General features: G+C 40.9%; 1 protein-coding gene across 6 annotated transcripts in view; it reads right to left on the bottom strand.

Annotated features, from left to right (window-relative positions):
• The window catches only part of FAT1 (FAT atypical cadherin 1), a 135,654-nt gene extending 126,971 nt beyond the window's left edge, over positions 1 to 8,683 (bottom strand). For 3 of the 6 annotated variants that reach the window (XR_009547664.1, XR_009547665.1, XM_060183644.1), the window contains exon 1: positions 8,265 to 8,683. The gene's annotated coding sequence lies outside the window, so the exon portion shown is untranslated. Of the gene's footprint in view, positions 1 to 5,563; positions 5,765 to 8,264 lie in introns of those variants that run through there. The other 3 variants (XM_060183626.1, XM_060183636.1, XM_016185821.2) reach the window with 3 other exon arrangements.
• Between the last annotated feature and the right edge of the window lie 17,864 nt (positions 8,684 to 26,547).

The raw sequence follows: 26,547 nt of genomic DNA, 5'->3' as shown, positions 1-26,547 counted from the left end.
GCCCCAGCTTTGACACTAATGAGCTATTTGAATTCAAGAAAGTTACATAATTCTGGGACTCCAATTTTTTTTCCTTTGGAAAACTATGAGGGTGGATGTTTGGCTTCACTTGGGGGTGGGTGGGTGGGTGGGTGGGAAGGATAGGATGGGACACAGTCTTTTGGTGGTGGGAATGGTGTCTATGTACACTCCTATTGTAGTCATATAAACCAAATAAAAAAGAAAAACTATGAGACTAGACTAAAATCTTCACAGTCTACTAGTGTCCATAGATACATACACATTCTTTCACTTCCTTTCTCTAAACTATGTTCAGAATTTCTATGATTTGATTTTTTTTTTTTTTGCCATGAAGTCTGCTCAATCTATCAGACTTGTTTCAATGTAAGATAGAGGCTCACAGAAAGCAAGTGACAGAGATACTATAGTATCACTCTTCTGCTTGTGATGCTTCCCCAATGCAGTGTTTCCATGTGGTGCCAGACCTCAAATCTGGGTCCTCAGACACAGTATGCGCTCTCCTAGATGAGCTATCTCCCAGTCCTGACTTTATTCTTACTTGCCAAATGTCCATATCTACAAATGTCTAGATGTTTTTCTTTTCTTGCCCAATTTCTTACAATTGCTCCCTTCTACTTCTACATGTGTTACCTGTTCATATTTGTATTTCTTCAGAAACAAACACTATAATCTCAGTAATCCTACTTCCTAGATCTCACACTGTTTAGGCTATATACTCTACTATCAGATTAATATCATTAAAGCTTCCTTGTGATGTTATTCCCTAGTTTGCAAATATTCTGAATTTCTCCCTTAGCTTATTTATCAGCTATATTCTTCTGAGCTTTATATGAAAAGTCTACGATAACCTAACCTTCACCTAGCTCTGTAATTTAATCTCCCAATATTACTTCCTATCTCAAACCAAAAAAAGTATAATTCACACAGGTTTGAAACAACTACACTATCCTGAGTTAATGACCCCATGGAAAGATGTGGGGCATGCTATCTGAAACATCACCACCCTCACCTTTTAAAAAATAATGCTGGGAGTCAGGCAGTAGCACCGCGGGTTAAGTGCAGGTGGTGCAAAGTGCAGGGACCGGCGTAAGGTTTCTGGTTCGAGCCTCTGGCTCCCCACCTGCAGGGGAGTCATTTCACAGGTGGTGAAGCAGGTCTGCAGGTGTCTATCTTATTCTCCCCTCTCTGTCTTCTCCTCCTCTCTCCATTTCTGTCCTATCCAACAACAATGACAGCAATAATAACCACAACAATAAAACAAGGACAACAAAAGGGAATAAATAAATAAATAAAAATTTTGAAAAAATAATAATAATGCTAGCATTACTATTTTATCTTTTCTACCCATCAGGCCTCACATATAGTTAGGGTCTTTTCATCTTTCTTTCCTTCTTTTCTTTCCTAACTTCTGTCCCATAAAAATTATCATCTCCTTAGTTATTTATTGGATAGAAACAGAGAAAAATCAAGAGGGGTGAGGGAGTGAAAGAGAGACACCTACACCACTGCTTCACCAATTGTGTAGCTCTCCCCCTACAGGGGGCAAGTGGGTTTGAACAAAGTCCAAAAGCATTCTAACAAGTGCATCTACCAGGTGCACCACCACCTGGTTCTCAATCATCCCCATCTTTACGAACACAAAGAGGAGAAAAAAAAAGTTTTACATTCCGTGAAAGTTTATTAGAGAGGAATTGATGATAGTGTCATCATAAAGATAGCATGCTATGCTTAGGTCTTCATTTTCTTTTCTGATCATACAGCACACCACAAATTCAGTCACAGCATGAGCTTCTACAATGTGGCTTTACGCTTATCATTTCCTACTGATTTGTTCTTCCAACAGAACCCACCCACCTCATTCTAACTATCCTAACCTTGGTAGATCTTCTTATGGCACTGGACATAACTATGGGCCTATCCCTACACTGGCTTGTAAGCATCCTGAGGGCAGCAAAATTATTTGTTTACTAGTGTAGTCCTGTGCCTGGTCCATTATGGCACTGCAAAGACCCACACTTATGGCTAAATGGACAGATGGATAAAGGATTAAAAAATGAAAAATAGAATGCAAGACTAAAGTAGAGCAGGGAAAGAAGGGAAATAATACATCCATTCATTCTAAAATTAATACAAACACACACACACACACACACACACACGTGCAACCACCAGGCTAGTAAAAACACTGCAGATGGCTGTCCTTGAGACGGTTCTAATTCCCAGTACTTCAAAAAAAAAAAAAAAAAAAAAACACCTGCTTTCAAGTTGGCTATACATGATGTCAAATAGTATACATATTGTAGAGCTTATTCTGAAACATAATACTTTAATATTCTATGATAGATTAAAGATTAAATGACTGATTTTCCTAAGTGATTTGTAGAAGACATTTAATTACTTTGTAGACTTATCTCTAAATACATAATGAACTTTTGAAATTAAGTAAGAATTTGAATATTTTAATCTTGAATTTAAAGGAAAGGAAAATTAAAGGTTAAAAAATGTAATGTTATAAAATGGAAAACCGGCATACTCTCATCAGGAACTGAATACAAATTTGAAATAAAATGTTCACCTCAGATATAAGAAAAAACAATTTCCCAGTTTTACTTAAAATGTATCATCCACCCATGTCACTCACTTCAAGAACTCCTTTCCTGCACCTAAAGAAAAAAAATACTTGCAAATTGAACAATAAAGTAAAGCAAACAAAGAAAAAACAGTTTAGCTTCATCACCTATATGATCTGGTCAAAAGGAAGCTACTGCAATTTCCCACTTATAAAGATTAAACAGACACCTAGCCTTCTGGTTTCCTGCCCTCAAACTGTGTTTTTGTTTTTGTTTTTTTTTAGGCCACTGAGACAAGTAATCCAACAATAAAGCACTAGTTTGATTCAGTTTACTCACTATATAAATCCAGCTAACTCTGGGTGGAAAATAGGTAGATTTGATAAGGGTAGTAAAACAACTCCAAGATGCCTTTCATCTCTTGACATTCAAAGAACTAAGTGATTCACAGGTGGCTAAAGAGCTAAGTCTAAAGGCAAACTAGAGAGGCAAGGAATCAGGGCAATGAATACAGTATGAGTTTGCACATAATTTTTATATTCACATTTTGGCACACATCCATAACACAGATTTAAGTGATCCATTAACATGATGAGAACCCTCTTGGGGTACTTCTAGAGACTAATTAAAGTATACAAGTGAATAAAAAGGTGGTCTGAATGATTTTATGAAGTCCTGTAACAGTATCACCTCTGAGTGACAAAGAATTGTCATTTAAGATACTTATTTTTCAAGAAATGGGTACATAATGCATGCACACTTCACTTAGTTCAAACCTCACATAAAACTGGGTTTGTTGAATGCCATACTTGGCGTTTTATCAATTGAGGAGGTTATATCAATTGGTGTTTTCAGAAACTATGTTGTTTTAGGTATCTTTATATCTATTTTAAAGCTTAAATGTATAAGGTAAGAGACATTAACTAATTTGGAACTAAACCTGTCTTCCCTAACCACAAAGTCAAATATCAAAGTTAGCTTATATAAATGAAGAAATGCAACTGGATATGTTGGGTGAGAGAATTACAACTCTACTAATTAGGTTTAACAGATAAAAATTTCTTAAACTACTGAAAACTGTCTAAATATATTATGCCTTAAGAATATGCTTTCTACGTGGTGCGACTAAGGACCCGTCCATGTAAGGATCCCGCTTAGAGCCCCCGGCTCCCCACCTGCAGGGGAGTTGCTTCACAAGCAGTGAAGCAAGGTCTGCAGGTGTCTTTCCTTCTCCCTTTTGTCTTCCCCTCCTCTCTCCATTTCTCTCTGCTATCCAACAATGACGACATCAATAACAACAACAATAACTACAAAATAATAAAAAAAACAAGGGCAACAAAAGGGAATAAATAAAATATTTTTAAAAAATAAATTAAGAATCTGCTTCCTATGGTGATGTACACCTGAAACTTTCGTAGAGTATAAGAAACATCCCTTCAATCAAAATTTAAAATAACCCGCACTTATAAAAAAATAATAAATGAAAAGGGCAGAGGTAGATAGCATAGTAGTTATGCAAAGGGATTCTCATGCCTGAGGCTGCAAAGCCCCAGGTTCAATCATCTGCACCACCATAAACCAGAGTTGAGCAGTGCTCTGGTAAAAATAAATAAACAAATGGAGATTATTTTTGTATTTTCAATTTTTTCACATTTTAGTAGTCACTATGTAAATAGCCAGTAAGCCAAAAAGGAGTGTGTGTGTGTGGGGGGGGGGGGTTAGTTACCTAGCAGGGTGTGTGTGGTGTTACTTAGCAAGACTCACTTAATGAAATCATAATTCAGATACCCAGAGGGGAAAAAAAACTTAACTACATAAAAAAATGTTTATGAGTTTATTTTCCTACCTCATACAACTGCGTTCTTGTTTCCAAAGCCCTGCAATTCACATCAGGGGGGACAAAAAAAAAAAAAAACCTCAGACAACAGAAAGTTAAGCTTCCTTATAAGTCCTTCACAGTTAAGAAGCACTGATGAACCATAATCTCTTTATAATACAGATCTTACTACGAGTTCTAGTAAAGTCAGGGACAAACAACTGATTATAAATAAATAAATAAATAAATAAATAAATAAAAATACATCTTAACCCAGCAAATTTACCAGTCATACGTAGCTACCCCTATTCCATCAACACCACCAGTTTGTTAAGCACTTCCACCTCAGAGCAGGACCCTTTCAGGACACAAATCTATCTAGGAAACTCTTGAGATTCTCCAGGTCTAAAGTCCATCTCTCGGCGACCGGCCTCTGCTTTCATTTCACCTACGAAGCAACTATTTCACAAACTGCAGAAATGAGCAGGAGCCGAGATAAGTTAAATCCTGGGCAGGCACGCGAACCTCGGGAGAGCGCAGAGCCCAGCGCGCTACTGAAGTTTCCGAGCTGCGGGGCGCGGCGGAAGTTCTCACCCTCCCGCCGCCCCGGGGAGCTCCGGGAGCCCCGCGCCTCGGCCGCCGCTTTGATTTCCAGCAATGGCTCCAGGACCAGCCCCCGGCGCGCCGCGCTCAGCTTCTTAATTACCATTCCGTCCACGTCCGGAATAGTTCTCCCCACCACCACCACCATCTGCAGCCACACAGACATCCTTCCACCTCCGCACCCTCCCCAAAAGCGGTCCGAACGGAAGGCCAGTTCTGCACTTGCAAGTTGCAGGCGCTCCGGCACTCCCACCTTCTAAGCCTGGCTAACGCTTTTTTTTGTTTTGTTTTTTCCTTTTCCTATTGCCATCAGGGGGTTATCTCGGAGGCTCGATCAGCCTGGCTAATGCTTATAGCCGAGTTTTCCAAAGCGGCAGGGATACGATCCGTAGTAACAGTCGGGAAAAGTGTGTCCCCTGAACCCCCACGCCAGGAGTCTAAATAATACCCCCAAAAGGCGGGTGGGGATAGGGGGAAGTCTCCCGAGCACAGCCGCAGGTCCCGGCAGCCGCAGCGAGGCTTCAACACACAACTTTGCTTCCAAAAAACTTACAGCAAAGTTGGCCCCAAGTCGCGGAGACGCTGTCGGGAGCGCGCACCGCGTCCTTTCAGCGCGTCCCGGAGCGGGGAGCGGGGCGGCGAGGAGCCTGGATGCGCCCGCGGGTCCGCATGCTGTCCGCTGCGGGACCTCGCCGTCCGCGCGCCCGGCTCGGAAGCCGCCGCTAGCCGTCCGCGTGCTCCGCTGAGAGACCGCCTCCTCAACACTGGCGCCTCCCGAGCCACACGCGGCTTGTATCCCTCCGCCTACGGCCACGCCTGCGAGCGCCGGCACTTGTTTCTCCAGCTCTGAAACTCGATCCGACTTTCCTCCAAGAAACCAAACTGGGAGACTGTAAGTCTGCGGTCCCCAGAAGCTTGAGCAACCAACTCTGAGCAAGTAGGCTACCTAGTGACGTTTTGTGTAGGGAACGAATTGGAAAGTTTCCTGCTAGGAGAAGGGGTAACATTAGCTCCCACTCTCCCCATCACACACCAAAAAACAACAACAACAACAAAAAACACCTCAGCTAAAGAAGCTGCCCACGCATCCCTTTTAGTTTCCAGAGGCTTCAGGGCATTCCAAAATTTGCATTTGAATGGTTCTGGGATTGCAATTGCAGGGTAGGAGAAAATCTTCCCAAAGGTCTCGAAAGGAATGCAGTCAGATCAGAATCTACTTCCTTCTTCAATCCACACTAAAATCTGGAGAAAATGAAAGCGCTTCCTCAGAGACCTCTTCTTGCAGAGCTAGTTAGATACCCAAACCGCCCCAGCCCGAGTTACACACAAGTCTCAACTCCAGCCTCCCCTGGAGCACACCCCTACCCCCACCACCACCAGCAGCAGCACTACACACAGCAGGTCTGCGGGACAAAAGCCAGTCGTGCTGCCTCGTTGGCTTTTCCAGGAGTGTCTAGTAGCCAAACTGAAGCGAGTCAACTAGATGCTACAAGTTGGGGGGGGACACCCCACTTGGGGAACTCCCCCTACCCCCACTCTACAAGCGCGCGCAGTCCCCAGTCCCCGGGCGGCGAGGCTGTTCTCAGCGTCCGCAAAGCTCCAGACCCGAGCTCAGAGCTGCTGAAACTCAGCCTAAGCCCCGAATGAACTGCTCCCCGTCGCTGGATAGCATCCAGGAGGGGAGGGCGGACATAACCTCGGAAAGTTTGCGGGAGCTCGAACATTTTAATACTGTGGGCACAAAGAGATATGGTTTCCCTGGGCCCGGAGGAGGGAACTGCAGGAGAAAGTAGGAAGCAGATGAGGGCGACCGAGTCTTGGGCTAAAGACAGAATTTCTCTGGTACAAAGTTAACGCAGTCTCCTATTACACCATTGTAGAGAGATGGTGGCTGAATAAAGGGGCCTAGCAGGTTATGGCTAGGAATGAAAAACAATGTCTGCAGAATGAGTGTGCTGAATCGCAGCACTGAGATTGTTGTTGTATTGTTGTATTCTCTGTGCATTATTTACACTACACACAAATTCCCACACCCAGCAAAAAACCCATCCAAACATTTGGCCGCGGCCCTAACTGCGCGAAATGTTCCTGAAATCACAAGTCGATTTCATACATGGAACCTCAAAAGTGGATCTCCAAGCTCAAAGAGTTTGCATCCCTACAAGAATTACAACTGTGAACAAAACACTACCTACCACAGAATAATACCAACAGTTTGAGGGAAAGGGTGGGTAGGAGGATGGCAAGGAAGAGGTGGAGGGGGGAAAAAAAGTTTAAGATACCATCTCATAACATAAAATTACATTTTTGAATAACAAAACAATTTCTGGATAAACATATCATTCTTTAATAAAGAGCGCTTACTCAGGCTAAAACATGTATGGAAATCCCGATTTTCCAGCTTACTGAGAAACCTTAAAAGTTGCCACAGGAACAGATGAGAGCCAGGAATTGGAGATTTCAGATTGGTGCTATCACCATTCTATAGATCCCTTTAGCCCCAACGGAAAATAAAGGTGTATCTCTTTGCTATCATCGAATCACCTTAACTTGAAAATAAATGTAGTGTAAGCTCCTCGTCTGTCCTTTTGATAATCAGCCTATACCAAAGGCTCTAGGAAATTGGGGGGTTGGTGGGGGAGGTTAGTCGTTTGGGAGGAGGGCTGCTGGAAATAAAAACGCTTTCCTCCATCACCGCCTCTGTATCTAGCTGACGCCAAATGGTATTTGTAAATCATGTAAAAATGGAAAGGTAGTGGGCGCTAAATGAAGGTGGAGTGGCGGCGACGAAGCCCACGCCCACGTCCCAGGAGCGCCCTGCAGGTCCAAGTTCGAGGTCCACGCGGAAGCCAGCAGGGAGCGCGCGCCCTGCCGAGTGTGCGGACTAGGGGGCGCTGCGCGACTGCAGATAACGCGGCCCGCGATGCCCCCTCCCTGGGCACCATTTCTATAATAAGTTACATTCAAAATAATGTACAAACAGCACAGCTTCCTAAGTTTTTTTTTCCCCGCTCTGTGTGTATTTCACGAATTCCCAAACACATGGAAACTGAGGTATCATTCCCGAACTGTGCACTGCCCAGAGGGGTGTGCAGTGTGCCGAGCGAAAAGCCTGCAGGATGCTCTCGCTTCCGTGGACTAGTTCAGAGCTTGATATCATCCACAACACACACACACGCAAATACACACAAGTAACCGCATTTACGTTCAAACTTAAATTTTAAAAAAATGTCTGCACCAAACAATGAACTCACCAGTCGAGCCGAGACGTTGGTGCCCCACTTTTAAAGTCCTTCCCCTAGCTCCGTAATCCCCGGCGCAGTTTGGATTATGTATAAAAAACCGCGTCTGAAGTAGCAACTTTGTCTCCTCCCTCCGATCTTCAGCTTGTCCACAACCCGAGTGAAGTCGGTGGGTGCTGCCCGGACCCAGGCGGCCGCATCTCGGGAGGCTTGATTCTTGAAAGAACTTGAGCACCCACGGGAAATGAAAGAAGAGTGCACAAGGGCTAAAGAAAAGAGAGCCGAGGGGAAGAAGCCAAGTTGGTCCGGACAAGCCCGGGCAGTGAGCGGGAGAGTTCAGGAGTTGCAGCCGGGAGCTGCTGCAGCGAATCGCTGCCTCTTTTCTCACTCCCTCCTTCCCTCCCTCCCTCTTGGTGGATGTGGGGGAGGGGAGGTGACGTCAACGCCCCGCCTGGCCCCCAGCTCCGCAGCGCCAAAGGGAATCTCTGGCTGGGTCCGCCTCCGGGACAGTAGCGGCTGTTGAGCTCTCACGATTTGGGGCGGGCTCCCCAGTAGCTGCAGTCGCTACAGCAGCGTAAAGTCGAGTGAAGCGTCTGCCCCTCTTTGCCCTGCAGCATCTCCCCAGCTCCTACCTGCGCTTGGGTTCTTTAGCACTCAGCACCTCAGCCACACCAGAGTCCCAGTGCGCGCTCCTCTCTGAGGGTCTTTCTTACAAGCCCCCGCGTACCCTCTCCGCAATGTTTCCCACGCCTCGAACTGCAGGTGATGTTCTTCTTCTTCTTCTTCTTCTGCAGCTGATATTCGTCGCGACGTGTCGTTGGCACGGTCTGTACCAGGCGGAAGCATGAACAATCTAGGCAGACTGGCGTGAAACACTTGTACTATGTAGTCCTCCAACTTCTCAGTGTGATATTTTTAAATACTTCTTGTGCTCTAGCGCTGTTTGTGGTCTTTGTGTTGGAAATTACGGAGCCATGTTTTAATCCTCAAATTCTTTCCAAACGGTTTTTGACCGCACTCTGAAGCGTAAAAAGGTTTGGAGGAGTAGGGAGAGAAATGAAGGTGGAGCCAATTTCTAATGTTTCTTACAGTCATCCACAGTGATAGGGGCCAATACACAAGTCAATCATCTACTGCTCGTACCATTGGCATAGATAAAGGCAAACACTTGAATTTAATTTCTAAATTAATCTGTCACTTTTGTGTAAGCAGTCAGACTCCGGGAAAAATAACAGTGGTGGGGTATTATTTTAATGCCACGAAAGAAACAAAATAAAATCTTTCCTGCACAGCATAAAATTCCCAGGGAGCCATCTCTACGAGTTGACTTCCGGAAGGTTGACTTTAAAATTCTAACATCCTTGGAAAAGGAGAAGGGGGTGGAAGTGGACTCTGCCAGTTCATTTGTAGGCATTGAAGTAAATCTACAGTTTAATTTACCCGTGTGTTCTCTTTGAAAGGTAAAGAGTAGAACCCAGAGGACACAGGAAACAAGGCAAAGACTTAAAATTTAAAAAGAGAGAGAGAGAGAGATCTGGACGTCAGTGTTTAGCTTTGAGGAAGTCACGTAACTCCAAATTTTAGATTTTTTTCATCTAAGAGACTAATGTGGTAAAAGTGTATTAGAATGTTTAAAAATTCAAACATATTTATTGAGTAACACTCATTTGCTGAGGTGATAGCATTCATTCATGCAGGTTGACATATTTTTTGCTAACTATATAACATATCTACCAAACCAATCATAGCCAGTTCCAGCTTTCTTGATCTCCCTTATTCTTTTCAGTATCCCAGTTTTCTCATTTTTAAAAGAAGGGAGACTTTGAAGGGAAGGCATCACAAATGATTCTAGGTACATTTTGATTTGCCAAGAGGAAGATCTGCAGAAGCTGAGTTGGAGTGCTACCCAGATCCAGGAGGCTGCATGAAGGTGCCAGATTCCTGAGGAGGGAGGAACAATCAAAAGAAAGGCCCGGCTGGAAAGGCCACCCTGTCAGTGCAGTGGATAGTCTCATACTTCACAATTTCAACTACTCAGATTCACTCTTTTCAAATCAATAGGTGAAAATAGAAATTGACTAGATGTTACAGGTTCCTACAAATAGCACACATGAATTCCCCCAGTGCTGTCCTGCAAGTCAACTTGGTTTGCTATGCAAGCCTTATAAATAGGTAAAGATAAATCTAAACAGTTGCATTAAAAAGGAAAAATATTGCCTGGGCACGCGACCTCACTAATACGTCCTGGAACCTCACTTCCCCAGAGCCCAGGGAAAGTTAGAAACAAGCTTGGGGTATGGATCGGCCTGCCAGTGCCCTTGGCCAACTGAGAAGCAATTATAGAAGCCAGAACTCCTACCTTCTGCTGGGCTCCAGGAGTGATGAATTCACAGTTTCATAGTACCAGCAAGAGACCCCAGTGACAACCCTAGTGGCAATAAAATTTTTTTAAAAAATGGACAAGAAAGAAAAAAAAAGGGGGGGAGGGAAAATGCCTCTAGGAATGGTTAGTCATGTATGCACTGAGGCCTATTAGTAACCTTGCTGAATCTCTATGTATGTGTTTGTGTGTGGTTAGTGGTCAAATTTGAGATGCCATATAGCCAATGAGGAGTACATTTGGAGGCATAACAAATCACTTACTGGATATATATATATATATATATATATATATATATACATATATATACATATATATGTGTGTATATATATATATATATATATATATATAGTCCTCCATAAGAGAGAGCTCATCCATAGTACGAAGAACTTACGTGCATAAAGTTCCAAAGCAGATCAAGCACTGCACATGCATATGCCAAAGCAGTGCACCTGTTTCTAGTGAAATAAATAAATTTTCCTAAAAAGGGACAAAATATACCTTTACTTTAGGGTAAATATAAAGTTAAATTGAGTGGATATGAATATGGACTTTCAGTCTCTGTAAATGTAAGATCAGCATCCCCAAGTAACTTAAAAACAGATCTTGCTGGATAAATAAGATTCCTGTGGTGCTGTCCCAGATCAGTGATTGAAGAATTCAAAGTCTACTTTTTTGAACAGTAAGCAATGCTATGCATCATGAAAAAAACAGTTGAAATAATTTCTCAGTAGTTAACATTAGAACATTAGATTTGAAGTCAGTATGCCTGGTTTGAGGCTTATTTTACCATGTAAAATCTAATGTGTTTGATAATACTGAATTTGGGGCATCTTACTTTCCTTTATAAAGGCGGATTCTCAAATGACCTTTGAAATAAAAAATCTGCCTGCTATCATGACACTTGACTTCCCTGGGCAGATGACCTCACAAATATGTCCTAGAACCTCACCTGTCCAGAGCCCTGCCCCACTAGGAAAAGATAGAAACGGGTTGGGGGTAAGGGTTGGCCTGCCAACACCCATGTCCACTGGAGAAGCAATTACAGAAACCAGACATTCCACCATCTGCACCCCATAAAGAATGTTGGTCCATAATCCCAGAGGGATAAAGAATAGGAAAGCTTCAGGAGTCGGGCAGTAGCACAGTGGGTTAAGCGCAGGTGGCACAAAGCACAAGGACTGGCATAATGATCCTGGTTTGAGCCCCCGGCTACCCACCTGTTGGGGAGTCGCTTCACAAGTTGTGAAACAGTTCTGCAGGTGTCTATCTTTCTGTCTCCCTCTCTGTCTTCCCCTCCTCTCTCCATTTCTCTCTGTCTTATCCAACAACGATGACATCAACAACAACAATAATAACAACAACAATAAAACAACAAGGGCAACAAAGGGAATAAATAAATAAATATTTAAAAAATTTAAAAAAAAATAGGAAAGCTTCCACTGGAGGAGATGGTTTGTGTGGGATTGTATGCCTCTTATCCAATGGACTTGTCAATCATTATTGAATCAATAAAAATAAATTAATTTAAAAAATATGCCTCACTGCTTTTTACAGATACCAATAAAAAATAAAAGATGTATGGGAGTCGGGCAGTAGCACAGCGGGTTAAGCCCACGTGGCGCAAAGCGCAAGGATTGGCGTGAGGATCCCGGTTCCAGCCCCGGGCTCCCCACCTGTAAGGGAGTTGCTTCACAAGCAGTGAAGGCAGGTCTGCAGGTGTCTATCTTTCTCTCCCCTTCTATGTTTTCCCCTCCTCTCTCTATTTCTCTCTGTCCTATCCAACAACGACGACAACAATAACTAGAACAATAAAACAACAAGGGCAACACAAGGAAATAAATAAATACATATTTTAAAAAATTGAAAATAAAATAAAATATGTCAATTAACCATCATTATTCTCCTCAAATTTACCCAGGATCTGTGACCTGTTTTTGCTAGAAGATTTTGTGGAAGCAAAGTTATTTAAATAAATGCCTTTAATTTAAGATCAAGTATATGCTAAACTCTGCCATATTCTCTCAGCACGAAGTAGTCTTAACACCATGTTACATCTGAGGAACTGAAGTTCACATGGATTAAGTTCACACTAGATCATCTTTTGAACTGAAATCCAAGGCTGAGTATCTCCAAAATCAATACGCTAGTGGGTGCAGTGCTTAGACCCTGCACTTTATCTGTACCTTTTATGAACCGACACCACTCTCAATAAAGTTGTACCTTAAAAAGCAGCCTAGAAGGAAGACAGAACAAACAAAAATAATTCAGTTATGGTTGGAGGGAAATGTTCCTTACAGCAGCAACACTGAATATAGAAAAAAAATAATAATTTAAAGTGAATCCTTTAATTGTAGAATAAGAGCACTATGGGTTGTTACTAGAAATATATATGTAATAATCCAGATTTTTAAAACTTTCTTATTTTTCTAAATTGGTATAGATATTATTGTTTTTTTATATTATTATTTTTTATTCCAAATAATCTAGCTTTTGACTTATCTAGTATTAACAGCAGAAAAACACCAGTGGTTCTCAGTGAGTTATGACAAGAGCTATCACAGGATTTCATGATCAGCATTTCAATTTATACTACACTTTTCCCTTTCCTCATCTAAAACCACTAATGTTGATTAATCTCTCTAATTTCCTTTCTTTCTCTCTCTCATCTATGTTTCCCTAAACAACAATATGAGGAACTTCAACTTCTACTTTTTTTTTTAACTACTAAGTAGTCCACCTCTTTTCCTGTTATATATATATTTTTTTATTATAAAAGTTAATCTGATATAAATACTAATAGAAAGCCATTTGGAAATAAGAATTTTTATATTCCCCCAGGATCCTTTCTCTAACAGTATATCTGTTGAAATCCATCATGGTGGTTCAATAACCTAACCCCCAACCCCTTGTCAAAGGCACTTGGACCTTGTTGCTGATATCATTAGAGGAAATCTACTGAAAAATCCTTTGGGGAGAAAAAAACAACAAAAAAAACCTCTCTCCTAAAAGATTCAGAATATATATGTAACTCTATGGACACTGTCAAATTAGAATGTCATGCATGCTTAGGACTGCTAAAGTAATCTTACATGCTAAAGATGAGGCCCAAATCAGAGAAGGCTGGTGAGGGTTCTGGATGACATTTAATCAGCTATCCCTGAACATCATCCTAAAGCAAGACTGTTTTTTTAATTGCCAGCAGGGTTATCACTCAGGGCCTGCTCAATGAAGCCTCTATTCCCAATTTTATTTGAGAGAAAGAAATGGAGAGGAAAGGGGGAGGTAAAAAGGGAGACAGAGAGACACCTGCAGCTACACTTGACTGTTTGTGAAGTCTGCCCACTGTAAGTAGGGGCAGTGGAGCTTGAATCTGGGTCCTTGTGCATAGCAATATGTGTGCATGGCAACATGTGAGCTCAACTGAGTGCAACAGTGCCTGGCCCCTTAATACTTCTTGGGAGAGCTCACATTTCTGTTTTTGTTTGTTTTGTTATGATGCACTGTATCTGGATTTAGGTTACATATACCTAAAATTATCTCCTATCACTAAGCATTCCTTTTAAAAATATACTAATACTAGTTGAAAAAAAAGGAAATTAGTGAATGTACCTCCTCAACAAAAATGGAAAGTTTTCCAATTAATCTTTAGGGAAAGTAAAGAGTTTTTTGTTGTTGTCTTGTTCTGTTTTTATTGCCACAAGGGATAGCACTGGGGCTGAAAGCATGATGGATTCACCTCTCCTGGTGGCCTTTTTTTTGTCCTTCTGTTTTAATTTTTTATTTGATTAAATAGATAGAAATTGAGAAGGGAGGGGGAAGATAGAGAAAATGAGATACATGTAGACGTGCTTCACTGCTTGTGAAACATTTCCCTTGCAGGTGGGAAGCGGGGGATTGAACCCAGGTCCCGGCACATGGTAACGTGCGAGCTCATCCAGGTACACCACATCCTGGACCTTAAAGGAAAAGTTTTAAAGTACAAAGTGATTCAGTCTTGCAAACTGCCCACTTTTCTACCACACAATGAAGATAAAAATAAACATGAAATGTTATTTGTTCAACTTAAATTTTTCCTACTGTTCTTTCCTCTCAAGTGTCCAAAACCTTTCTTGTACGTTTTTCAATATCTTTGTAAGGAATTCCCAGAAGTAATTTCTAAGAATCTACAATGAATGTTAACCAAACTCTCAACTCAAATAATTACTAGGGGATAAAGCAGTCAGCTGGAGTGCCCACTGTCAGTAAATCCATGACATTTGGAATTTGAATGTCTTTGTACTTCCAACTGCCAGCATCTAGTGCTAAGCCAAAAAAGGAAATCAGTTTACATTCACCATGACCCACTTTGTCCATACAGTTCCCTTTATTTATAATATTGTTTCTTTAAAAAGAAAAAAAGAAAGAAAGAAAACATGCCACATGCCATGGCTAGCTACAAGGGATTTTTTTAAATCAAGTTTTTTTTTTTTCTGTTTAGGAAGGCAAATTGTCAGCCTCCTCACCCCACCTTTTTTTTTTTTTTTTTTTTTTTTGATGAGAGGGAAAAGGAGAGAGAGGAAGAGGGAGAGAGAGACCACAGCACCATAGCTTACTTCAGTGTGGTGGAGGGCCAGACTGGAACCTGAGCTGTGCACACGGCAGAGCAGCACACTATCCCAGTGAGTTATTCTGCCTACCTCACCCCTCTTCTAAGCAACTGTTTGAAGCAAGTTTCTTCTCAGGTGTGGGTATGTGCATGAGAGATAAAAAGCAAAAATAATAATAATAACCTCTCTTTTATTTTTTGTTCTGGAGTAATGTTGGAAAAGACTACTCATGTGACTTGTTTAAACAGTAAGACAAGCCTTAGCCAGGAGTCTCACAAAGGGGGTAGAGACTGTAGTAACTGAAAAGCCGGTTGAGCTCAAGTCTGAATACAAGGAAAAGTGGGGGGATTTATAGCCAAACAGCAAAGAAAATATCTGAGATGCTGAAAGGATATTCTAGCTAAACCTATCTGCCTTGCTGCAAGGGATTGCCTTGTAGACCAAATGACCAGATATGACTTGGGAGATTGATGGAGTGGGAAATTTTGATCAGATATCCAGGGTGGGGGATTCTGGCTAAACTGACTCAACAGGATTCTTGTTACATCTGAACAGTACAGGCCCAGCAAGGACAAACATTAAGGTAAAAGCTTAGAATGCTTAGAGGAATCTGTCTAGATTTTGGTCAAGGAGAACATCTGTCAGTAGCAGGCTTCTTAGTTTTTTTTTTTTTTTTTTTTTTTTTTTTACTTTCTTGCTATTATTTTCACATTCTTTGGAAATGCAAAGAAAGGTGAAAAAGAACTGTTATTAAGCAAGTCCCTGAAAGTTTGGAATATTAGCCATATTTTCAGATCAACACCCTTCCCACACACCAGGATTATCTCTGGAGGCTTGATGCCTGCATGATTCCACCATTTGCTGTGGCCATACCCCCCCCCCTTTTTTTTTTATAAAGGATAGGAGACTAAAAGAAATAGAGAAGGAAAGAAAAGGAGAGAGACAGAGAAAAAGAAGACACCTGCAGTACTGCTTCACTACTAAATAGCACATATTACCATGCAGGTGGGGACCAAGAACTGGAACCCAGGTTCTCCAGCTGGTAATATACGCTCCCTATAGGGCAGGCCACCACCTGGTCCCTCAGATTAACATTTTTTATCCATCTTTTAGTAAGAGAATTAAACAAACAAGTGGGAGTAGAGGGTGAGATGTGAGGGATGGAGAGAAGCACTACTCCATCATCCAGAGTTCCACAACAATTTGCCGTTAGTTTTCTCATGTGGAGCCAGAAATCATCCCAAAACCTCACTCAAGTAAGGAAGTCATTCTATCACTAAATCACCTCCCCACCCCTTAGGCTAATGTTATTGAGCTGTGTCATTGATCTATTAAAAAATGCTTTAAGGAATTTCCCATCTATTCCCATTTTTTGTACAGTTTTGAGCATGAACGGGTGTTGGATTTTGTCAAAGGCTTTCTCTGCATCTATTGAGATAATCATGTGGTTTTTGGCTTTGCTTTTATTGATGTGGTGAATGACATTGATTGACTTATGGATGTTGAACCAGCCTTGCATTCCTGGGATGAATTCCACTTGGACATGATGAACAATCTTTTTGATGTGTTGCTGTATCCGGTTGGCCAAGATCTTGTTTAATTTTTTGGCATCTATGTTCATCAGAGATATTGGTCTGTAGTTTTCCTTTTTTGTTCTGTCCCTATCAGCTTTTGGTATCAGGGTGATGTTGGCTTCATAAAAGGTGGAAGGGAGTATTCCTGTTTCTTCAATCTTATGGAATAGCTTAAGAAGTATGGGTATTAACTGTTTCCTGAAAGTTTTGTAGAATTCGTTTGTGAAGCCACCTGGTCCAGAACTTTTGTTGTTGGGGAGATTCTTAATAACGGTCAGAGAAATGCAAATTAAGACAACACTAAGATACCACCTCACTCCTGTAAGAATGGCATACATCAAAAAGGACAGCAGCAACAAATGCTGGAGAGGATGTGGGGACAGAGGAACCCTTTTACATTGCTGGTGGGAATGTAAATTGGTACAGCCTCTGTGGAGAGCAGTCTGGAAAACTCTCAGAAGGCTAGACATGGACCTTCCATATGATCCAGTAATTCCTTTCCTGGGTTATACCCCAAGGACTCCATAACACCCAACCAAAAAGAGGTGTGTACTCCTATGTTCATAGCAGCACAATTCATAATAGCTAAAACCTGGAAGCAACCCAGGTGCCCAACAACAGATGAGTGGCTGAGAAAGCTGTGGTATATATACACAATGGAATACTATGCAGCTATCAAGAACAATGAACCCACCTTCTCTGACCCATCTTGGACAGAGTTAGAAGGAATTATGTTAAGTGAACTAAGTCAGAAAGATAAAGATGAGTATGGGATGATCCCACTCATCAACAGAAGTTGACTAAGAAGATCTGAAAGGGAAACTAAAAGCAGGACCGGATCAAAGTGTAAGTAGGGCACCAAAGTAAAAACCCAGTGGTGAGGGGTAGACATGCAGCTTCCTGGGCCAGTGGGGGGTGGGAGTGGGTGAGAGGGATGGGTCACAGTCCTTTGGTGGTGGGAATAGTGTTTATGTACACTCCTAGCAAAATGTAGACATATAAATCAGTAGTTAATTAATATGAGAGGGGGAAAAATCAATTGTATGTCTCAAAGTTTCTCAAAACACAAACTGAATCTTTTTAATATATAGGCTGTGTATTTGGTATGCGGACTCTCTCAAAAGCCTAGACCAAATAGATTAGAAGCATCCAATAGCACAGCCATATACAAGATACTGGATACTGTACAGCAAACCATAACAAAAGGACTTTTCAAAGTTAACCCATTTCAAAGTTAACCCAATTACCAAATAATGTGATGATAACATTAACTATCGATTGTCTTTTTGAACCCTAAGACAGCAGGAACCTCACATCTCCACTATAGAGCCCCTACTTCCCCCAGTCCTGGAACCCTTGGATAGGGCCCACTTTCCCGTATGCATCTCCCAATCCAAACCAAATAATATTGCATCTGCCGATCACAACCTAACCAACACAACGATTGCCACCTCAACATGCTTCACCTCAGACTGTGTCCAGAGACTTCACGTGTGGAACGACAACCCTTCGGCTTCATTACTCGGTGAGACCTTTCCTTTTATAGTACACTCTAATTTCATCTCAGGTAGTTCACTTTCTAACAAAGTCCCGTAACCTAGATATACACCAGTTTCTGTGAGAGAGAGCTTATGTTCACACGTACCCATAAACTACTGCAAAATATATACCTGAAAGCAGAAGTACACTAGAGTTTGCAGTGAGTACCTCCCTAACACTTCCTCTCCACTATTCCAAGCCTGGGATCCTATGTTAACTCTCTTTTCAATCACCAGGTTCCAGATGCCACCAGGATGCTGGCCAGGCTTCCCTGGATTGAAGACCCCACCAATGTGTCCTGGAGCTCAGCTTCCCCAGAGACACACCTTACTAGGGAAAGAGAGAGGCAGACTGGGAGTATGGACCGACCAGTCAACGCCCATGTTCAGCGGGGAAGCAATTACAGAAGCCAGACCTTCTACCTTCTGCAACCCTCAACGACCCTGGGTCCATGCTCCCAGAGGGCTAGAGAATGGGAAAGCTATCATGGGAGGGGGTGGGTTATGGAGATTGGGTGGTGGGAATTGTGTGGAGTTGTACCCCTCCTACCTTATGTTTTTGTTCACTAATCCTTTCTTAAATAAAAAATTTTTTAAAAAATGCTTTAAGGAGATTGAGGTAATACCTAAATGGATACTGGGGGGGGGGGGGTAAGGAGTTAAAAGACAGACATTGTATTGACTTTTGCCTCTAACATTTACTAGCTGTGTGAGGTTAGCAAGCTACTGATTTCCTTCATAACGCTATGATTAACTGGATTCAAAGATGGGCCTAAATGATCCTCAACTTCTGACATTCACACCTTTCTGTAGTTTCCTCTCATTTGTTACCAACTAGGATCTGTGTAATAGTAGAACAAGTCAGAAATGATGGCGTGTCTGAGATTTGGTTGTAAAGTACAGTAATCTCAGTAATCTCTAGTCATTTGACTTTAGGACAAGCCAAATGCCTACATATAGCTAGAAACCCAAGGCTTCTTCCATAAGTCATGTGAGTGAGATTGAAATGAATGCCTTGGTCTCTATCAAGTCTTCAGATGACAACAGCCACAGGAGATATTTTGAGGGAGTTGGGCTGTAGCTCAGTGGGTTAAGGGCACATGGTGCAAACGGCAAGGACAGCTCAAGGATCCTGGTTCCAGCCTGGGCTCCCCAAGTGCAGGGGAGTCACTTCACAGGCAGTGAAGCAGGTCTGCAGGTGTCTATCTTTCTCTCCCCCTCTCTAGCTTCCCTTCTTCTCTCCATTTCTCTCTGTCTTATCTAACAATGACATCAATAACTACAACAACAATAAAAAAAAAAAACAAGGGCAACAAAAGGGAAAATAAATAAGTTTTTAAAAAAGAAGAAGATATTTTGATTGTAGATTCATAGAAACCCCTTGAGTAGTACATCCAACTAAGTCTCAACCCTCAAATATTATGTGAGATAGGAAATGTTTGTTATTTTAATCTGCTATTTCAGGAATTTGTTAATCAGCAATAGATTAAGAAATTTGGAGTAATGTCTTTCCACCAATAATATAGTGAGAAGTCGGTAAAAGCATAGAGGAGAAAACACTGTGTAAACTTTAAAGAGCCACAAGAATGCTAAAACTACATAAGTAGAATGTAAGAAGATGCTGGTAATTAATAACACTATGCAGGACAACTTTATATGAAGATGGGCATGATCTTTTTATGCTGTCCTATGTGATACTATTGAGTACTATGGCTAGAGAAAAATGAGAAAAATAAAAATTTAATCTGATTAATTTAAATTTTTGTTGTGTTGAAAAGCTACTTTTTCTAGCTTTACTTTATTTTTTATTAATTTTTAAAAAATATTTATTTCCTCTTGTTGTCCTTGATGTCGTTGTTGTTGGATAGGACAGAAAGAAATGGAGAGAGGAGGGGGAGGCAGAGAGGGGGAGAGAAAGAGACATGCAGACCTGCTCCATCGCTTGTGAAGCAACTTCCCTGCAGGTGGGGAACCCCGGCTCCAACCAGGATCCTTATGCGGGTCCTTGTGCTTTGCACCACGTGTGCTTAACTCGCTGTGCTACCACTGGATTCCTGATTAATCAAAATTTAAGGAGTCATAGGTAACTAATTCGTCATCAGGGTTTCAGTATTCCAGGTTGACTTTTTTCAGATAGAAAAAGAGAGACAGTGAGAGAGGTAAAAACACCACAGCACCAAAGCTTCCTCCAATGTGGTGGGGCGACTTGAACTTAAGTCATGTGCATGGCAAGTCTGGTGTCCTAGTCAGGTAAGCTATTTGCCAACAGATGAATATGGTTTTATTAAATAGAGCAAATCCAGAGTTTTCTAACCCCACAAAATGATTGCTCTAGAACCAAATTAAAAATAACAAAGTACACAGCAGTTATATAAGCATGGTTTCTCTTAAATTGTGACTTTTCTAGAGGGAGACTCATTTAATGAGCTAAAAATATAAAATAAGTCTCAATAAGCAATGATTTCCTTCCTGTGTAAAGAAGATTGACACACTTTATAAAATTGGGTTTTCTGAAGTCTCCTATAGATTTCTGTTTGTATGTACACATACAATTTATTAGGCATAAGATTATGGCTACAACAGACTATATTTCATAATTCACCACTTTATATGATTGGTTGAAGACATATGCATTGGACAAAGTATACCCACAGTTACCTTAATGGCATAGGACACATGATTTTTGCACCTATCAGGTAAGAAAGAGTTAATAAGCTGAGTAGCTCTCGATTCCACTTTACTTAGAGATGTCATTTGGTAAATATACAACTCAAAATATAAAATACAAAATCCACTATTTTAAGTTAATTGCGATGAAAGCTAAACCAGACTAGAGATAGACTTCAGTGGAGACAAAATTGTACTACTTAAGCTTTCTAAGATATGATGTAATCCTGCTTTTAGTCAAGTAGGGATGTTGGTTTGCATTTTTCTCATACTAAATGATTAACCTGCACTCTATAGTAAAGCTAATTGTCACTTACATGCTGACTGTATTCCAAAGTCCCTTTGTCATGTTAGATTATGTCATTCATCTTTAGGTTTGCAGTCACATTGTAATGTGACTGCTGCTGCTTTAGATTCATTACGACAGGACAAAAGGGAACTGACTACCCCTTATTCATGGATCAAAGGAAGATTTAATTCTGATCCCATGTTGTACACAATTTTTTAGTGCTTTTTTTCATTATTTTTATTTATTGGATAGAGACAACCAGAAATTGAGAGGAGGAGGGAAGCTAGAGAGGGAGAGAGACTGAGAGACACCTGTAGACCTGCTTCACCACTTGCAAAGCTTTCCCCCCTGCAGGTGGGGATGGGGGCTTGAACCCAGATCCTTTGTATACAATTTTTTTTATTAATTAAGGAGGTAAATACACACGGGCAATTATAAAACTGTTTAATGTAGAATATAGGAAAGTGGTCCGGGAGGTGGAGGAGTGGATAAAGCATCAGACTCTCAAGCATGAGGTCCTGAGTTCAATCCCCAGCAGCACATGTACCAGAGTGATGTCTGGCTCTTTCTCTCTCCTCCTATGTTTCTCGTTAATTAATAAATAAAATCTTAAAATAAAATAAAAAATGAGAAAAAATATAGGACACATTTCACTTGGGGGCTATAGAAGGATTTGCTATATAAGAAAATAAAATAGAAAAAAAGATAAACAACCTCATAAAAATTAAGAGTCTCCATTTTACTTTTCAAATGTCTATGCAGCTCTTTATTTTAAATTAAAGTACTTTATTGGGGGAAATGATAATTTACAAGGCTGTTGTCACATACAGTTTCTTATTTTCCATTGTAGATGTCTGCACATCACATACACACACACACACACACACACACACACACACACACACACACACACCAACTAATTTTATTTTGTATATAGTTCTAGGGAATGAACCCAACATCTCTAAAATGTGAAACACCCTTGGTACTGCCCAGTCCAATTTTTGTCCTATATTTTCACACACACATACACTGCTCCATGATCTGTGGAGTTTCCTTGGTATTGTGGATGATTCTCCTAGGTGCAGCTGGGGATCAAATCTAGGGTCTTGTGTGTGAATACCATGCACTTTGTCCCCTGAACCATAATTTTGAAAGTTGAGGCTGAGGAGATAGTACATGATAATGCAAAAAAACTTTCATGTCTGAGCCTTGGGAGTTCCAGGTTGAACCTCACCATAAGCCAGAGTTGAACACTGCTCTTGTAAAAAGCCAAACACAAAACAAAGCAAACAAAAACTCTTGAAAATATAAGCCATAGATTGATACAGTGCTCACTTAGTAAACGTAACTGACAAAGTAAATAAATAAATAAAAAGAATGTCTGTTGTATCAAGAAATCCTTCAAGCTGATTTTTTTAATATATATATTTATTATTTTATTTTAATGAGAGATAGATACAAAGATAAAGATACACAGAGAGAAACCAGAAAACTGATCAGCTCTGCTTTTTGTTTTTTAATTATTGTTTTGGGGAGTCGGGCGGTCACGCAGCGGGTTAAGCACACGTGGCGCAAAGTGCAAGGACCGGCAGATGGATCCCAGTTCGAGCCCCTGGCTCCCCACCTGCAGGGGAGTCGCTTCACAAGCGGTGAAGCAAGTCTGCAGGTGTCCATCTTTCTCTCTCCCTCTCTGTCTTCCCCTCCTCTCTCCACATTTCTTTGTCCTATCTAACAATGATGACATCAATAACAACAACAATAAAAAACAAGAAGGGCAACAAAAGGGAAAATAAATAAATAATAAAAAATGTTTTAATGAGAGAGAGAAAAAGAGGGAGGGAGGGAGAGAGAGAGAGAGAGAGAGAACTGCAGAGAATGAGACCAGAGCACTGCTCAGCTCTGACTTATGGTAGAGTTTGGTACTAAACCTGGAGCCTTAGTGCCTCAGGCATGAAAGCCTTTTGCATAACCATCATGCTGTCTCCTCAGCTGTCTCCTTTAAATTGATTTTAAAAATAACTCAGTAGAAGAACAAGGGAACAGAAGATTCTGTGGAGGCAGAAGTGAGTTGTGGCTTTATCAAGGTGCTGTCCATTTGCAGGTGAGTGTGTTAGCCAGGATCACAATTACACCAGGAATAGAAGATAGATACTTGTAAGAGTGATTATCAAGAAGTAGGCAAAATAAATCAAACAAACAAAAAAATTTGAAGGTGGGTTGGAAAATGTAACTGCTATACTGAAAACAGTAGAAATGTGCAAGTCTATCAAAGTTGTTGATTTCCCTGGAAAGCAGCCATACACTAGCAGTAGAGCAAGTCAGATACTATGGACATGCAGTATCTGAGTGGCCATGCTATGAATCTTAGATTTGCAGACCTATACTTATGTATGGCACATGAAGTTTAAAGAGAAGTTCCAGAAGGTTGACACAGTAGGGTAGGGGACAGGGTAGGGGCAGCCAGGTGAAATGATACTCCATGGACCAATATGAGTTTGACTTGGTGATATACTTTTGCTATTTCCACCAGGTCAATAACTAGCAGAACTGAGTTGCATTTGATGCCAAAACATTTCTTTTAGCCCCAGATGTACATGGTGAAGAAGTGATCTGGTGACAGGAAGGTTCAGACTTTGGCAGCTCTGTAGTCAAAGATCCTTAATCTGTTCTTTGAAATGGACATCATCCTAAGCCTGTTTCATGGAGATTTCAGGGAAGGAAACTAGTAAAAGGATTTCTCAGGGCTAACTACTTTAAAAAATTACTTATTTATGAGAGACAGAGAGAGAGGAGAGGAGAGGAGAGGAGAGAGAGAGAGAGAGAGAGAGAGAGAGAGAGAATCTTGAGAACCTGAGCATCATTCTGACATCTTCAGTGCAGGGGGTTGAACTCCATACCTTATGCATGCCAGTCCTGAACTCTCTCCCTGGCTGTATAAACACATTGGCTTTGATTTATTTTCTCCCCTATGGTTACTTGTCATATTGTTTGCAATAGCTGGCATGTTTGGGGCTTTAGTATTTCTCTATACTCTGTAAAATATCATAGTTGAGCCCCCAAGTTTCTAGGACCTGAGAAGTGTCTTCAGTTGTATCAACTCTTTAACTGTTTGAACCACTGCAGTCACTTTGGGTCAGGGTATAAAGATTTCTCAGCATCACAAAAAAAGTTTCATCAAATAAACTGTTTCTCCTTTTATGGGGAGACCTCTACAAGAACTTCGGTATGGGGGTTCAAGTTCAGACAGCAGATATTCTAACCACATGTATGTGCCTACCTCTTCATGTTCCTCCACAGAACATGTCTTCACACACCAAGATAACATCAGGTCAACTCTGCAAGCTTTGTAAAGTATGAAATGTCTCAGAAGTAAGGATTTGTCATCTGAATGCTATTAGAGTTTGTAGCAGGATAAAGCTGTACTAGATGTATATGAACAGAGGGACCTTTGGAGAGTGGATTGTATGCTAGACTGTGCTGCTAAGAATGTCTTTCTGCCAGCTGATCCCTGTTTCTCCTCCAGAAACTACCCTGATGTTTATTTATTTTTTATTTTTTATCAGAGCACTGCTCAGCTCCGGCTTTTGGTGGTATGGGGGATTGAACCTGGGACTTTGGAGCCTCAGGCATGAGAGTATCTTTTGCATAACCATTATGCTATCTACCCCTGCTACCTTGATGTTTAAATGATACTTCCTGTTGGGTAAGATTTAGGCCTAAATAGGAACCAGTTTGTGGGAAAGTGTTATAGTGACTGACTCCAAAATCAAGCACAGTCCCATTACTCTTTTTTCTTTTTCAAGCCATTTTTATTTGTGATTAATAGTAGTTCACAAGCTTTCAAGATTACAGGGTTCCATACCACATCCACCACCAAAGTTCTGTGCTCCCCACTCTCCCAATGGTAAATACCATAGTTCTCTCAAAGTCTACTCTGTGATCAAAAAAAGATGATATTGTGTCCTTTGGGACAAAGTGGATGCAACTAGAGGTGATGTGCTTAGTGAAATATAAGTAAAGAGGTAAAAGACAACTACCATATGGTTTCACTCATATGTGGACTCTATAGAGACCTGACACATGTGAAACTGCAAGGCGAACACACACACAAAGAAATAAATAAACTCTAAGTACCTTTACTTTGGATGTCACCTCTGGACCTTGCCAGAGGCTGAGAGGACTCTGGAAGGACCCACATTGCTAGCCTCAGGGTGTCCATGGTGAATGTGAGAGTCACTTAATTGCTCCTGATAGTATCTGCTCTTGTCTATCACTTTCTAAAACTGGCCTTATTGCTGTCCTTTTACAACATATAATACAAGCAGTAAGCCAGTATGTTTTCCTTCTTCAATCTTGTAGTGATAAGAAATATTTATGAATGGCCCTGATGATAATACACTCTCTTTTGCATAAAGTTTTAAATAACTTTTTATGACTTCAATGATTCAAGAGACTGTATATTTCTCTCATTTAAATTGTAATCCAATATTTATGTGAGTTGTTTGACAGGAAAATTTTGCAACATATTGTGATGCTAAATAGGTACAACTGTTTTTTCTTAATAAAGAAAAACCAGAAAAATGGAAAAATTAAAGAAAATCAAAGGGGCCATGTGGTGGCACACTTGGTTAAGCACACACATTACAGGGCACAAAGATCCAGGTTCAAGTCCCTGGTCCCCACCTGCAGGGGGAAAGCTTCACAAGTGGTGAAGCAGGGCTGCAGATGCCTCTCTGTCTCTCTCCCTCTCTATCTTCCCCTCTCAATTTCTCTCTGTCTCTATACAATAATAAATAAATAAATAAAACATTAAAAAATTAAAAATTAAAAAAAGAAAATCAAACAGAAGTATAGATGGAAGTTACAATATTACAAGCCAAATTGTAGCCCCTAAAGAACATTATGTTTATGTCTTAATCCCTAAAACCTGTGGATATCTTCATTTGAGGGAAAGATCATTGCAGACATAATTAAATCAAAACTCTGAAAGTGAGATCATCCTGTGTTATCTGATGGACCATAATTCCTTAGACTGCTCAGCTATCCTGACTTCCTTGATGGACCATAATTCCAATGGGATTTTTAAAAAATTTTTCTTTTTTAAATGATTTCTCTTTATAGTTTATTTTATCTTTATATGTTGGATAGAGACAACCAGGGGGCCAGGTGGTGGTACACCTGGTTGAGTGTACAGGTTATAATGAGCAAGGACCCGGGTTCAAGTCCCTGATCCCCACCTGTAGAAGGGAAGTTTCATA

The sequence above is a fragment of the Erinaceus europaeus genome, chromosome 2 (genome assembly GCF_950295315.1).
Source record: "Erinaceus europaeus chromosome 2, mEriEur2.1, whole genome shotgun sequence".
Taxonomy (NCBI): Eukaryota; Metazoa; Chordata; class Mammalia; order Eulipotyphla; family Erinaceidae; genus Erinaceus; species Erinaceus europaeus.
Note: the sequence above shows the minus strand (reverse complement) of the source record. Positions and strands in the feature narration are given on the sequence as shown.